This window comes from Eschrichtius robustus, chromosome 5, assembly GCF_028021215.1.
Source record: "Eschrichtius robustus isolate mEscRob2 chromosome 5, mEscRob2.pri, whole genome shotgun sequence".
Taxonomy (NCBI): Eukaryota; Metazoa; Chordata; class Mammalia; order Artiodactyla; family Eschrichtiidae; genus Eschrichtius; species Eschrichtius robustus.
This window is the reverse complement of record NC_090828.1, coordinates 78,090,792-78,107,813: the sequence shown is the minus strand read 5'-3', so window position 1 is coordinate 78,107,813 and position 17,022 is coordinate 78,090,792.

The window sequence follows — 17,022 nt, the reverse complement described above, 5'->3', positions numbered from 1 at the left end:
ATGAAAAAGGAGAAGTAACAACTGACACTACAGAAATACGAAGGATCATGAGAGATTACTACAAGCAACTCTATGCTAATAAAATGAACAACCTGGAAGAAATGGACAAATTCTTAGAAAAGCACAACCTTCTGAGACTGAACCAGTAAGACATAGAAAATATAAACACGCCAATCACAAGCACTGAAATTGAGACTGTGATTAAAAATCTTCCATCAAACAAAAGCCCAGGACCAGAAGGCTTCACAGGCAAATTGTATCAAACATTTAGAGAAGAGCAAAAACCCATCTTTCTCAAACTCTTCCAAAATATAGCAGAGGTAGGAACACTCCCAAAATTATTCTATGAGGCCAGCATCACCCTGATACCAAAACCAGACAAAGATGTCACAAAAAAAGAAAACTACAGGCCAATATCACTGATGAACATGGATGCAAAAATCCTCACCAAAATACTAGCAAACAGAATCCAACAGCACATTAAAAGGATCACACACCATGATCAACTGGGGTTTATCCCAGGAATGCAAGGATTCTTCAATATACGCAAATCAATCAATGTGATACACCATATTAACAAATTGAAGGATAAAAACCATCTGAAAATCTCAATAGATGCAGAAAAATCTTTCCACAAAATTCAACACCCATTTATGATAAAAACCCTCCAGAAAGTAGGCATAGAGGGAACTTACCTCAACATAATAAAGGCCATATGTGACAAATCCACAGCCAACATCATTCTCAATGGTGAAAAACTGAAACCATTTCCACTAAGATCAGGAACAAGACAAGGTTACCCACTCTCACCACTTTTGTTCAACATAGTTTGGAAGTTTTAGCCACAGCAATCAGAGAAGAAAAAGAAATAAAAGGAATCCAAATCAGAAAAGAAGTAAAACTGTCAGTGTTTGAAGATGACATGATACTATGCATAGAGAATCCTAAATATGCTACCAGAAAACTACTAGAGCTAATCAATGAATTTTGTAAAGTTGCAGGATACAAAATTAATGCACAGAAATCTCTTGCATTCCTATACACTAATGATGAAAAATCTGAAAGAGAAATTAAGGAAACACTCCCCTTTTCCATTGCAACAAAAAGAATAAAATACCTAGGAATAAACTTACCTAAAGAGACAAAAGACCTGTATGCAGAAAACTATGACACTGATGAAAGAAATTAAAGATGATACAAATAGATGGAGAGATATACCATGTTCTTGGATTGGAAAAATCAACCTTGTGAAAATGACTCTACTACCCAAAGCAATCTACTGATTCAGTGTAATCCCTATCAAACTACCAATGGAATTTTTCACAGAACTAGAACAAAAAATTTCACAATTTGTATGGAAACACAAAAGACCCCGGATAGCCAAAGCAATCTTGAGAAAGAAAAACGGAGCTGAAGGATTCAGGCTCCCTGACTTCAGGCTATACTACAAAGCTACGGTAATCAAGACAGTAAGATACTGGAACAAATACAGAAATATAGATCAATGGAACAGGATAGATAGCCCAGAGATAAACTCACACACCTATGGTCTACTAATCCATGACAAAGGAGGCCAGGATATACAATGGAGAAATGACAGTCTCTTCAATAAGTGGTGCTGGGGAAACTGGACAGCTCCATGTAAAAGAATGTAAGTAGAACACTCCCTAACACCATACACAAAAATAAACTCCAAATGGATTAAAGAACTAAATGTATGGCCAGACATTATAAAACTCTTATAGGAAAACATTGGCAGAACTTTCTATGACATAAATCACAGCAAGATCCTTTTTGACCCACCTCCTAGAGTAAGGGAAATAAAAACAAAAATAAACAAATGGGACCTAATGAAACTTAAAATCTTTCGCACAGCAAAGGAAACCATAAAGAAGATGAAAAAACAACCCTCAGAATGGGAGAAAATATTTGCAAACAAAGCAACTGACAAGTGATTAATCTCCAAAATATACAAGCAGCTCATGCAACTCAGTATCAAAAAAAAACAAACAGCCCAATCCAAAAATGCGCAGAAGACCTAAACAGATATTTCTCCAAAGAAGATATACAGATTGCCAACAAACTCATGAAAGGATGCTCAACGTTACTAATCATTAGAGAAATGCAAATCAAAAGTACAATGAGGTATCACGTCACACTGGTCAGAATGGCCATCATCAAAAAGTCTACAAACAATAAATGCTGGAGAGGGTGTGGAGAAGAGGGAACCCTCTTGCACTGTTGGTGGGAATGTAAATTGATACAGCTACTATGGACAACAGTATATAGGGTCCTTAAAAAACTAAAAATAGAACTACCATGCGACCCAGCAATCCCACTACTGGGCATATACCCTGAGAAAACCATAATTCAAAAAGAGTCATGTACCACAATGTTCATTGCAGCACTATTTACAATAGCCAGGACATGGAAATAACCTAAGTGTCCATTGACAGATGAATTGATAAAGAAGATGTGGCACATATATACAATGGAATATTTGTCAGACATAAAAGGAAATGAAATTGAGTTATTTGTAGTGAGGTGGATGGACCTAGAGTCTGTCATACAGAGTGAAGTCAGTCAGAAAGAGAAAAACCAATATTGTATGCTAACACATATATATGGAATCTAAAAAAAAAAAAAAGGTTTTGAAAAACCTAAGGGCAGGACAGGAATAAAGACCCAGACGTGGAGAGTGGACTTGAGGACACGGGTAGTGGGAGGGGTTGGCTGCGACGAAGTGAGAGACTGGCATGGACCTATATACACTACCAAACCTATAATAGACAGCTAGTGGGAAGCAGCTGCATAGCACAGGGAGATTAGCTCGGTGCTTTGTGACCACCTATAGGGGTGGGATAGGGAGGGTGGGATAGGGAGGGAGGGAGGGTGGGATAGGGAGGGTGGGAGGGAGACACAAGAGTGAGGGGATATCGGGGTATGTGTATACGTACGGTTGATTCACGCAGAAGGTAACACACCATTGTAGAGCAATTATACTCCAATAAAGATGTTGAAAAAAAAATAAAATTATGATATGAAGGATAGAACAACTCATCAAGGATGATGAGTTCCAGTATTGCCATGGGAGTAGATGACTGAAGTGAGTGAAGGAGGAGGCCATTGGAGATGAGGAGTTAGAGTACTGAGATTTCAAAGAATTGTTCTCTCTGTGGACATGGAAGAAAACTAGGATGGTGGAAGAAATTAAGATGATGTGTCAGAGTCTTCAATAAATGAGGGAGAGTAGCCAGGGACTTGTCCTCATTGATAAACAGGAGTGTAGGATAATACAGCCAGTGACATGAGTGAGCCTCAAAGGAGAAAAGGCTTACAGAAGAGAGTTAGGAGTTATATGGCGCTGGAGTAGCAGTGAGGAACAAGGAGTGCTCTGATTCAGACCCCAAAATGGGTGGGGTGTTGGAAAATGAATAGCCTTCGCCTGAAAGACCTACAGGGAGAGTGAGGTCCTCAGGGGAGAGCTGATTTTGTCTTGAGCAAACAAGGCAACATGTAGTAAAAAAGTTGAGGTTGTGGGGAAGTTTGTTAATAATTAAATATGAATTTTAGAGGACGCAGTGGAAACATTTTAATTTATGGAATAGAAGCAGCATATTAGAGAAAATTGTTGGCATGGAATCAATAAGCTTGTCATAGCCTCACTTCTTAATTTATAGTTTGCTGAAGATTAGTGAAATTAATTAGTACATTTGCTGAGATTGTCAATTAAGTAAGGAAAGTCATTCACATGCTCCTTGAATTCCAGCAGGCTTGGTCATGTAAATGGCACAGAGAAAAGTCAGAAAATATATATGTAATTAAAATATTGATAATATAAAAGCAGGAACTGAGTTTGTAGTATCTTATGCACTTTAAGAATTACATTTATAAACCATATAAAAATTCAGAAATTTGGAGATCAAAGTCACCTACATATGACTGACTAAAAGGTTAACGTGATTAAAATTTATTATGCTCATTGTTCTTACTGCCATTTAATACCAAATGGTAGATGGCTTTTATTCAAAAGGAAGCAATTATACTGAATTTATTATATTGCTAGACTAGGTATTTTAAACTACACTTTAGAACATTTTAGGTCTGAGTCTTATAGGATAAAGTAACCTTATGTATATGTAAAAAAAGATTTAAAATCCTGCTCACATTTGTAAGATTATATTCTGGTGTATATGAGATTTGCAGCTCCAACTCCTGCAGAAAATGGTCTTCTGAGATTATATGGAATGATTCCTCATGGAAGGGACTGAATGCAAATTTTATTTCATATACAAATAGTTCAGCTATGGACTGGAGATGGATTGATTTCCCTGTCTGAAGAGAAGGGGGAGGTAATGTGCTGGTTTTGAAGATTTCTTTCTTCCTTCTTGTCCCTTCCTTCCCCAGCTTGGCTCTCTCTCTTCATTTGATAGGGAAGATTCCCGCCCTCCCCGCAGCCCCACCCCAGGCCCCTCCACCCATGCTTTTCCTGCGCTTCCATCCTGGGGTAAAACAATGGGAAGCACTGGCAGGAGATTGGGGCCCTGGAGGAAGGGAGATGCCTGAGTATTTCCCTCCCTCTTTCTCTACCTTGGTGGCATTTCGGGTACTGCTTGTTCCTTCTCAGACTCCACAACTCCTGGGCAGCCCCACCATGAGTCCACCTTCTGCCAGGACAGCTCAGACCCTAGGTTTCAGTAATCCATACCTCTGCTTATTTTCTCTAGCTCTTGGGTGGTCACAGTTTCTGCTGTTTGTGGTTACAGCCTCTGGTTGCCTCTCTGATCCCTCTTGCCATCCTCATTCCTGTGTTAAATTACCTTTGTTTTAAATACTTAGAAAGGTTTCTGTTTTCCTGATTGGACTTTGACTGACATAAATTTCTAACTGATAAAGTTGTGGTAAGACTCTATAAGTATAAATCAAGAAAATAGGGCAGTGACTGATAGGTTCTTAACAAATTTTTGAGTGGGAAAAACAACTTTACAAAGCAGTTATGAGTCATTTTTCTAAATTGTACAAAAAGACACAGGTACCTCACAAACAATATATAGTCACATTAAATAGCTGCAATCACTTTCCCAACTCCTGATAAGTCATGTTGTCAGGAAAGAATTTTGAAAAGAATGGAGCCAAAGATATGGTGATTTGAACCATTTTGATACTAGTTTGAGGAAAATAACAGTCATCAGAATAATTCCCAACTCTGCCACAGTTATAAGGAGCTGAAGTACTAGGCGTTTGCATTTTATGCAAAGGATGCTTTTCTGAAGGCCACCTTTAATTCAAAACGCATATAATTCAAGGCTAAATTTTCCATAAGCCTGAATAAATCTACAACTTGTTTTACTAGTACATGGTGTCATGGCATTTGATTGTCCTCCTTCGTGGTCTTTTATCACGTCTTCTTTTCTCAGTTATTGATTTTGGCTTTTTCCTGAACTATCACTAGCCCTACCACTTGATCGATAATATACAGCATATTTTACATATAAGGAAAAAATTAAAGTATGATAATAGTGAATGAAAATTTCTTGTGCAATACTGATGAAGTAAACAAAACAAGACTATGTGCTATGGAAGAAAGATTGGGTGGGTATTTATAGTTTATGTGAAAAGGTCATCTGTTTGGCAAGAGCATACATATAATTTATAATAAAGTTGGCCTGCCAGCTCTGAAATCATAAAATTCTTGGTGAGCTTTTACAAATTGTGGAGGTCTAAACAATTTTCTTTTTCAAATTTTATACCTGAGGTGAGACTTTAGTAGCATGTTGTTTTGCATCATATCAAATTTGTGTAGTTCAACATAAAACGAGAACCTGTCACAGCAAAAAGTTTCAATGCTTTACCAATCTGAAGTCAAGGGGCATATATGTTCTCAAAGGGTTTTTTTAAAATTACTATGTAATTTTTCAAGGAAAGTTTAAAAGAATTCTTCCATTCAAGTTTTGAATAAAAATAGGATTTAATTAAACAGTATTTGGTGACTGTGATACCAGTGTGAGAGTATCATAAAAATACACACACCTTTGAATTTTGCATTAACTTACTATCCTTTTAAGTTTAATAATTAGGAATAGTGTTGAAATATTAATTGAAATGTTCTTCGTGTCTGGCAATTCCTCTTTACCCTGCAGCCTGTTTCCTATTAAAGATTAAACAGAAGACTCAGGTACCATTGCCTGAGGGAAAGAGGAATAGAAAAATCAGTCAATTTTTGGCTTTTAGTTTTAAGAATAGGCTTATAAATGCAGGGGAGAAGCAACAGTTTTGAAAGAAAGGATGTTTTTGAGTTTGAAGAATCTGGGCATTTGTATTGGCTTAAAAAGCCAAGACATTGACGAGCTTGAGCATGCAGTTATGCCATGAACAACAGGTATGAAAAATACTGGCAAGGACAGTTTTTCTTCTCCCCGACTAGGTAAAATCTCAGGAACTAAGAGGAGAGGGGAGTCTAAAGGAAGGAAGAAAGTGAGTTCTAAGTATGTCTCCGATAAGTGGGCTGTACTCTGGTCCCTGAGGTTGGAAGAGAGGGAGTAGAAATTAAATCCCCTAGAGAGGTTTTGGTATTCAAGACCAGTGGCAATTGAAGCCTTACTTCAGGGTTGAAGCCCAGGGAGACAGCCAGTTATGAAGGGAAGCACTCCTGATTTCCTAAGAACTCAGGGCATGTGGAATAGAATATCTACGTGGGGACTTCCCTGGTGGCGCAGTGGTTAAGAATCCGCTTGCCAATTCAGGGGACATGGGTTCGAGCCCTGGTCCGGGAAGATCCCACATGCCGCGGAGCAACTAAGCCCGTGCGCCACAACTTCTGAGCCTGCACTCTAGAGCCCGCAAGCCACAACTACTGAAGCCCACACGCCTAGAGCCCATGCTTCACAATACGAGAAGCCACCGCAATAAGAAGCCCGCACACTGCAACAAAGAGTAGCCCCCGGCTCACCACAGCTAGAGAAAGCCCGTGTGCAGCAACGAAGACCCAATGCAGCCAAAAATAAATAAATTTATATATATATTTTAAAAAAAGAGAATATGTGGCATGTCTAGGCAGAGAGGACTTCAGACAGCCTTAGAAAGCTCTCTGCTGTTCTCAAGTGGCACGGAGGAGTGGCCACATCTTACTGTGCAACCCAGAATGAGGCCTGGGAGTAACTGAGAAAAATCTGGCACAGTAGAGATCTTGTGGATAGTTTAAGGAAGATGTAGGCCATGTTTGGACTTCATGTCTGGAGATGCAGTAGTCACCTCGATGTCTTATGTGATTTTCAAAAATTTTGGCCCATGACCTACAATAGGAAAGACATTTTACATTATGGGCCAGGACCACAAAACATTCATAAAACAATATTTTTATTTTTATTTGTGGTGCTGGCTTATGTTTTCTTTTCTTTCCTGTTTTATTCTTTCTTGTAAGAGCGTCTGTGTGATCTACTGAATTGATGTCATAGATTGAAACCCATAGTTTGAAAAACATTCTTTAGTGGATGCCAGTGGCTAGTCTGCCTGGCAGTCTCTAACTCCTCCCCACCCATGAGATGTAAACAAAGGGGAGGGAGACTTCCAAATTGACTGAGATTGGGGCCAAATGTGATTAGGTAACATTATAAAAATGTAATATTTCATATACTCTTGGGTACATTGAAAAAAAATTTGCATTCATTACTGAGTTCTTATACTTAATGAAGAAGTACATTTGAAAATCAAAGTTGAGTGGAGAAGAATGTAATATCTTGCTTTTTATAAATTGCTCATAAGATTTTGAACTATTTGGTATAATTAGTGCAATACAACCCACCTAATGGTAGCTTCCTGATTCGTGGGGGAAATACATGGTTGAAAATAACCTCTTGGAGTATCAATATTGCCAACTCAAAGCTATCATAGAATGATGAGCATTTCTCCAGGAAAGAGTTGGTAATGTTCTAAAATTCTTTCAAATCAGAAGGAAATATTTTTTCTTATGCATGTTGAAGGTAAGAGTAGAGAGAGGACACTTTGCCAGTATTGGAGTAAGGGCCTGGAATAGATTCACCTGTACTGTAGACCTTAGAGTTCTATATCATGTTAATTGTGCTTTCCTCTTAATGTATTTGCACTCTTTCCTTATATTTATGGCATTCTTATCTGTCACTCTCAGTGATAATAATCCTTTGGGAGAAACTGAGTCAAATTCTGCCAACAAAACTAGGTTGTTGGCATTCTATAACATTAAATCACTTCATCTTGTTGGCCTATAACCTAAAAAAATCGTGGTAGGCCCAGAAACAAGTTTCTTGAGGACCCAGAAATATTGATCTAGGACAATAAGGCAAATGGGGAGAGAATTCTTGATTTCTGTCTTAGTCCATTCAGGCTGCTATACAAAAATACCATAGACTGGGTGGCATATAAGCAACAGAAATTTATTTCTTACACTTTGGAGTCTGGGAAGTCCAAGATCATGGTGCCAGCAGATTCAGTGTCTGGTGAGAACCTGCTTCTGGATTCATAGAAGACCATCATTTTGCTGTGTTCTCACAAGGCAGAAGGGGGAAGGGAGCTCTGAAGTTTCTTTTATAAGGGCTCCACCCTCATGACCTAGTCTGCACATAATGACCATCATATTGAGTGTTAGGATTTAACGTATAAATCTGGGGGCAACACAAGCATTCAGTCTATAGCAATTTGCTAGTCAAGGAAGGTTATCATGTTGACACATCATTGGGAACAGTATGACCTAACCTGTAATGGCAAGGAAGTGACAGAGACACAGACTGATGGCAAGGTTGCATTTGAGCCCAAACCTCAGGCAGCCCCTGAGGTCTAGGACAAAGGCCTTTAGTTTGACTCAGACTCACTCTATAGCTCTTGAGTCTTACTATAGACCTGGAAGGAGCAAGATCTTTGATGAAAAGACAATGAAAGAGAAAAATTACACGTTTTCTGAGAAAACTTCTACTCTGTACCTGTATTCCTTGTCATGTGTATTTGGTTAGAAAGCCTTTACATTTTAAAGTAAAGTATGTTACAGCTTTATAAAGTATCTTGTTCTAGCCAGGAAGTCACAAACTAAATCCCTCTAGGGACCAAATAGAAAACAAATAAATGGAGAAACCTGGTGTAAGAGAGAATAGAGGTGATTATGGAAAATTGGAAAAATCTATGCTCTATATAAAAACAACCAAACACACATTTAAAAAAATCAATGTGTAGGCCTAAAAGGACAGTCTGTCCCTGGATTCAGCTTTGGTCTACCAGTTTGCCTTCAATCAAGAAACAAAGAATTCAGTTCATCTCAGAGGAGTACAATGAGATTACGAATATAGGTCAGAGTGAATACAGATCTGACCACTCCAACTTCTGGTGGACCAGACTTAAAGCAGACATTGACTCAGGGCAAGGAAGGGGGAAATTACTTACGGTAGGGGTGGAGGCGAGTGACATGGGTGGCGGTGGAGGCAAGTTATATCAGCTTCACCTGGAAGCTTTTTCAAAATGCACACATCCATTCATTTCTCCTCCCATCCCTAGATTCTGATATGAACCACCCCAACCAAAGCCACATCCTGCAAATAAGAATTATTACTTTAATGGGCTATTGTTACTGCTGATAATAGTACTTGGTATTACTCTGATGTTAGGGGAGTGCAAACAAGATTGAAAATCATTCCTTTTGAAGGTCATCTACTCCAATAAGATTTTGACTGTTTTACATTAATTCTTTTTCTCTCTAACTCCAGTATCTAGTTCCAGTGAAGAATCAGAAGGAAGTCTGATCTCTTCTTGTAAAAACACTATTTCCTTCCCCTTGAGTCAGTGTTTTCTCATTAGTTCAGATACAGTTCTTGAGAAAACTCTTCAAAACATAAATCTGAAAAATTTCTCTACAGTGAGATCCCCCTGTGTGCCTCCCTGCCCTCACCAGGCAAAGAGAAACACTTTTATTATTTTCTCAGGGTGCTACAGATGTACATCATATATATGCAAATGAGGTATGTATTTTTTTTTAAATGTGTACTATTTTAAGGTAATAAAATTTGTCAGAAACGAAAGGTTCAAAATAGGCTTTTACTAGTTATACCCAGAGAGTAGAAATACAGGTGTATATGTAATAAGATGGAGAAAATGTTATTCTCCAGAATTCCAGGGACTGGAAAGGGCAGACTGGCTTGAGCAGACTGGGCTGCTTACCAAGAAATAAATTCTTGAAATGGGGGAGCACCTACATCCTGCAGAGGTGTGTGTGGTGCAGGGAGAAGTTTCTAGAGGAGTATGAGGTGGGGAGGCAGTGACATAGAGACCCATAACTCTTTCTAAATTTTTTTTAAATTATTTTTTATTGAAGTACAGTTGATTTACAATGTTCTGTTAATTTCTGCTGTACAGCAAAGTGAGTTAGTTATACATATATATACATTCTTTTTAATATTCTTTTCTATTATGGTTTATCACAGGATATTGAATATAGTTCCGTGTGCTATATAGTAGGACCTTGCTGTTTATCCATTCTATATATAATAGTTTGCCATCTACTAATCCCAAATTCCCATTCCATCCCTCCCTCCCCCCCCCCCCCCCCTTGGCAACCACAAGTCTGTTCTCTATGTCTGTGAGTCAGTTTCTGTTTCGTACATAAGTTCATTTGTGTCATATTTTAGATTCCACATATAAGTGATATCATATAGTATTTATCTTTCTCTTTCTGACTTACTTCACTTAGTATGATAATCTCTACGTCCATCCATGTTGCTGCAAATGGCAGCATCCATTTGCATCCATTCATCTGTTGATGGACATTTAGGTTGTTTCCATGTCTTGCCTATTGTGAATGTTGCTGCTATGAACATACGGGTGCATGTATCCTTTTGAATTAAAATTTTGTCCAGATACATGCCTAGGAGTGGGATTGCTGGATCATATGGCAACTCTATTTTTAGTTTTTTGAGGAACCTCCATACTTTCTTCATAGTGACTGCACCACCTTACATTCCTGCAGAGTGTAAGAGGGTTCCTTTTTCTCCACATCTTCTCCAGCACTTGTTATATGTAAACTGTTTAATGGTGGCCATTCTGACTGGTGTGAGGTGGTACCTCATTGTAGTTTTGATTTGCATTTCTCTAATGATTAGTGATGTTGAGCATCTTTTCATGTGCCTGTTGGCCATCTGTATGTCTTCTTTGGAGAAATGTCTATTAGGTCTTCTGCCCATTTTTCTATTGGAGACCCATAGCTCTTTAAGCCTTGGTAAAACTACAAAGCTCCTATATTATCATCACAAGTATGACTGGACTTTTAAAATGGAAAACAGTAGTGTTTATGTTATGATTCTTGAAGTCCACGTCACAGTGCAAGCTCTTTCTGTCTCTCACTTAGATTACTGCAGTTCAGTTGTGTCTTCAGAAGTTGGTATCCTTGATTCAGGCAAACTTTTCTCTCTAAAACATTTTTGCTCAGCTGCCAAACTGATGCTTCTACAGCATTAAAAAAAAATGTGCCATATTTAAAGAATAATATTGGTGACTCTTCTTTGCCTTACAAGGGAATGCCAAACTTCTTACCACAACATACTCATGACCCTTCATGACGTTGTCCCAGTAACAAAGGCTTGCTGACATTTCTTGAAGGGGTCGTGCTCAGTCACTCTTTTATTTTCCTTTGTTCACACTGACAAACCCAGTGTTTAATAACTCTAGGGTCAGAAATAATCCGTCAGAAATAAAACTTGAGCTACATTGAGGAAAAAGCAACACTGTTAGAGAATGAAGAAGACAGAGTCAAATGCAGGTGACATTGATATCTCTAATTTTTTAACAGTTATAAATGTTCACATGCTCTTTATTAAAAAAATTATGAAAAGGAGTATTTGCCCTTGGTTCTTTGGATAAGAGTTGGATGATACATTGGCTCCATTAATTTTATGATCAAAAATCTTGTGTCATCAGTCCAGGTTGGAAATCAGACTTTTCAACATTCCTATTAGCAACTGTGTCTTACTTTTTCTGTATAGCCATGGCAACCAGTTCTCTGCAAGTTATTTGGTTATGGTTCACATAGGGTCTCTTTTGTAGAAAAGCTGTAAACAATTCATTTCTCTTAAAAAATGAACTGAGGAAATAAGATTATGCAATATGAGAGTATCAAACTGTATTATGTAAATGCAAATAAAATAAAATATATTCTTTCTAAAGTGCCATAGGGTATTAAGAAGAGGTTAATGGGATTTACATGAATTCTCATAAATAAATCTCCTCAGGTTACCCGAGTCCTCAGAGAGGAAGCAAAGGACAGTGAACTGCAGTCTTTGACATTTAATAAGATCATTTTTTAAACTATTTTATACAGAAATCACTAATATCACTCTTCATGAAATGATAGAAAATTTTAAAAGTTTGTTGCTTCAGCCATCGGTGTTCAGCATACAAATTTTATTTGACCCAGTTGGATTTCACTGGTTTGTAGATAAGTGGGGTCATTCTGAGGGCAACATTATATAGTCAAATTCATGCCAGGTTATTGTCATTGAAAAATGATAGTAATATTGTCTCTCATTTATTGGGGAACTATGGGTAAATTGTAATCCCACTGAAATTAGAGGTTCCATATGGTGAAAAATTGCAATATGTAGCATTCTGCATTTTATTAAGCAAAGTAAGAAGGTCATTCAGGCGCTTGAATATTGAAATTTAAACACTGAAAACTAAAATAACCTTTTTTTCCCTTGAATAATTCTAATAATACAAATCATATTATCACATATAATCACATATATATATGTATTTGAAAGCTTTTCAATTTAAGGTCAATGTTTAGATTTTTTATCTTTCTCTTTAGCTTCCTTGCCTCTTACTCTTTCTATGATCCACTGCTTTCATTTAAAAAAAATTTTATTTTATATTGGAGTACAGTTGATTTACAATGTTGTGTTAGTTTTAGGTGTACAGAAAAGTGATTTAGTTATACATATATCTATTCTTTTTCAGATTCTTTTTCCCGTATAGGTTATTACAGAGCATTGAGTAGAGTTTCCTGTGCTATACAGTAGGTCCTTGTTGATTATCTATTTTATATACAGTAGTGTATATATATTAATCCCAATCTCCTAATTTATCCCTCCCCCCCATCTTTTCCCTTTGGTAACAATAAGTTTGTTTTCTAAGTCTGTGACTCTGTTTCTGTTTTATAAATAAGTTCATTTGTATCATTTTTTTAGATTCCACATACAAGTGATATATGATATTTGTCTTTGTCTGACTTACTTCACTTAGTGTGATAATCTCCAGGTCCATCAATGTTGCTGCAAATGGCATTATTTCATTCTTTTTGATGGCTGAGTAATGTTCCATTGTATATACGTATCACATCTTTTTTATCCGTTCCTCTGTTGATGGACATTTAGGTTACTTCTATGTCTTGGCTATTGTAAATAGTGCTGCAATAAACATTGGGGTGCATGTATCTTTTCAAAGTATGGTTTTCTCCAGATATATGCTCAGGATTGGGATTGCTGGATCATATGGTAGCTCTATTTTTAGTTTTTTAAGGAAACTCCATACTGTTCTCCATAGTGGCTGTACCAATTTACATTCCCACCAACAGTGTAGGGGGTTTCCCTTTTCTCCACACCCTCTTCAGCATTTATTGTTTGTAGAAATTTTGATGATGGCCATTCTGACTGGTATGATGTGATACCTCATTGTAGTTTTGCTTTGCATTTCTCTAATGATTAGTGATGTTAAGCATCTTTTCATGTGCTTTTTAACCATCTGTATGTCTTCTTTGGAGAAATGTCTGTTTAGATCTTCTGCCCATTTTTTGATTGGGTTGTTTGTTTTTTTGATATAGAGCTGCATGAGCACTGATTTCATTTGTATACATATAAATCTATGTGTAATATGTAGCTAGTGTATCCATTTTAGAGCCTAACGTTTTATTATTTTTGTTATTGTAGGCAGTGGTGTGTTAGTAAATGTTTAATAGTGGACTTTCTCGGGGGTGGGGAATGCCTGATTTGTAATATTTGCCGGTTTCCATGGTGCTGATACTCCCATCTGGCTGATTTCAAGCTATCAAGGACCCCACTGAATGCAGAATTGGAAAGAGATGTGCAGTGGCTCACCACTATTAAGTATTTCTGCTGCACAGATACATTGGACATAAATAATCTTTAGGGCACAGATATAGTAAAATATAGTAAAATAATTAGGAGGTGATAATTTCTGAGTATTTATTACCTTGGTTTTTAATATAATCTATTTAATTTCAAGTTAATATAATTTAATTTTTTAATAGTTGGCTGTAACTACTGGCTCACAAGAGTCTTGACAATTTAACAACCTGCTTATTTATCCTGGTCTGAGCCTGGCTCCAGCACATCACTAATTGTAGGCAATATACCATGGTAGGGACTTTAAATTTCACTTTCTACAGCTAGTTTTTGAATAGTTAAGCTTTGAATATGTTTACAAATTTGTCAGTTCCTTTCAGACATCAGAATACAGAAAATTAACCAAATGAATGAGCCCTGCCCCCAGGCTGTAGCTGAAACACCAGAACCCTGCTTAGTTTGATTCTCAAATGCACTCACCTCCCCCCAACTTTGAACACCTCTGAAATTGGCATGCATCTTATAATTGAGATATGTACTTTCTCATCATTTACTTGGCAGTGTTTTTCTATGGAACCTAGAATAATGGTGCATCTTAACAAGTTATGGCATCTTAGAGTTGCTGGAATATGGCACTTTTAAAGTATGAGAAATTGCTGATTTGGCTAAGACATTGTTAGATTATTTGTTCTTATTGAAAAATGCAAGAAAGTCCCTTCATGTTCCAGGGGTTGAGTATCTTAACATTAATTCAAAATATCTAAGTACTGTGTTAGTAAACAAAAAAGGCCCAATCTATCAAATGAAGGGAGTTGACATTAAAATGTTCTAGCTCTTAAAGTCAAAACTATCATGTTCTGAGAAGAAAACATCATTATTTTTCTCCTCATCATAGCTTCAATGTTAACATTTATTGTGTGAAGATTGAAGCATGTGCTAATCTATTTCTTGTAGTGGTTGGCTATATCCATTATATGTTTTAGTGATGGTAAATAAGCGGTTGTTAATGCAGAAAGAGCCTGTAGGTGACATCTGAAATGTAACTGAGTATTATGACCCAGAGAGAGAGAGAGAAAATTGCCTTCAGTTTATCTGCTGCCAAGTCATTCCATCTTCTGATTTTAGAGAAAAGCCATGTTGATTTCGTGTCAGGGCAGAGAAACAAATAGGAAGTTCTGTTTTCTCTCTGCCCACGGCCTGTCGTGGCAAATTAGTTCACTCGTATGTATCATCCTTGTATACATTAGTGGAATGAAAGTAGGAAAAGCAAAAGGGTGGTTCTTTTTCTGTGGAGTTTAATTGTTGGTTCATATCTTTTAAAATGGAAAATACATTTACTTTGTTTTTCTGCTTATAATGGTTGTACATTTCAGTGAAAATATTTGAAAACTATAGAGAACTTTAAAAATGAAAATAAAAATCATGCATAATAATCCCATCACTTACAAATAACACTTTTGTGCAGAACTTTTTGTGAGTATCTCTGATTTTTTCAGAGGAAAATTCTTTTGCATGATATCACCATGTTAAGAGAATGGACATTTGTAAGGTTTTGTAAATGCCTCCAGGAATTTGGATCAGTTTATACTAACAATAGTGTATGAGACTGCTTATTCCACTGCACCCATGCTAACATATAATCATTTAATTTGCCAATTTAATAGCAAACAATCACATCTCATTATTAATTTTTGTCTAATGGATTAATGATGCTCTGATTAAGATTGAACTTCTGTGCACATATTCATTAGCATTTATATTTCTTTTGTGATTAGCTTGTTCATGTCCTTCGTCCACTTTTTTTTTTGTCTCTCTTTTTTATTTGTAACATCTTTATTGGAGTATAATTGCTTTACAATGGTGTGTTAGTTTCTGCTTTATAACAAAGTGAATCAGCTATATAAATACATATATCCCCATATCTCTTCCTTCTTGCGTCTCCCTCCCTCCCACCCTCCCTATCCCCCCGCCTCTAGGTGGTCACAAAGCACCGAGCTGATCTCCCTGTGCTATGCGGCTGCTTCCCGCTAGCTATCGGTTATACATTTGGTAGTGTATGTATGTCCATGCCACTCTCTCACTTTGTCCCAGCTTACCCTTCCCCCTCCCCATGTCCTCAAGTCCATTATCTAGTAGGTCTGCGTCTTTATTCCCATCCTGCCCCTAGGTTCTTGATGACCATTTTTTTTTTAATCCCTAACTCCCTAACTATCCCTCCACTCCCCGAATTCTCTTTTTATTAATGTTTATTTATTTATTTATTTTTTTCTTATTAGTCATCCATTTTATACACATCAGTGTCTACATGTCAATCCCAATCTCCCAATTCATCACACCACCACCCCTACCCCCCGCCACTTTCCCCCCTTGGTGTCCATACGTTTGTTCTCTACATCTGTGTCTCAATTTCTGCCCTGCAAACCGGTTGATCTGTACCATTTTCTAGGTTCCACATATATGCGTTAAAATCTGATATTTATTTTTCTCTTTCTGACTTACTTCACTCTGTATGACAGTCTATAGATGCATCCACATCTCTACAAATGACCCAAGTTCATTCCTTTTTATGGCTAAGTAATATTCCATTGTATATATGTACCACATCTTCTTTATCCATTCGTCTGTCGATGGGCATTTAGGTTGTTCCATGACCTGGCTATTGTAAATAGTGCTGCAATGAACATTGGGGTGCATGTGTCTTTTTGAATTATGGTTTTCTCTGGGTATATGCCCCTTAGTGGGATTGCTGGGTCCCAATATGGTAGTTCTATTTTTAGTTCTTTAAGGAACCTCCACTATGGAGAACCTACTGTTCTCCATAATGGCTTTATCAATTTACATTCCCACCAGCAGTGCAAGAGGGTTCCCTTTTCTCCACACACTCTCCATCATTTGTTGTTTGTAGATTTTCTGATGATGCCCATTCTAACTG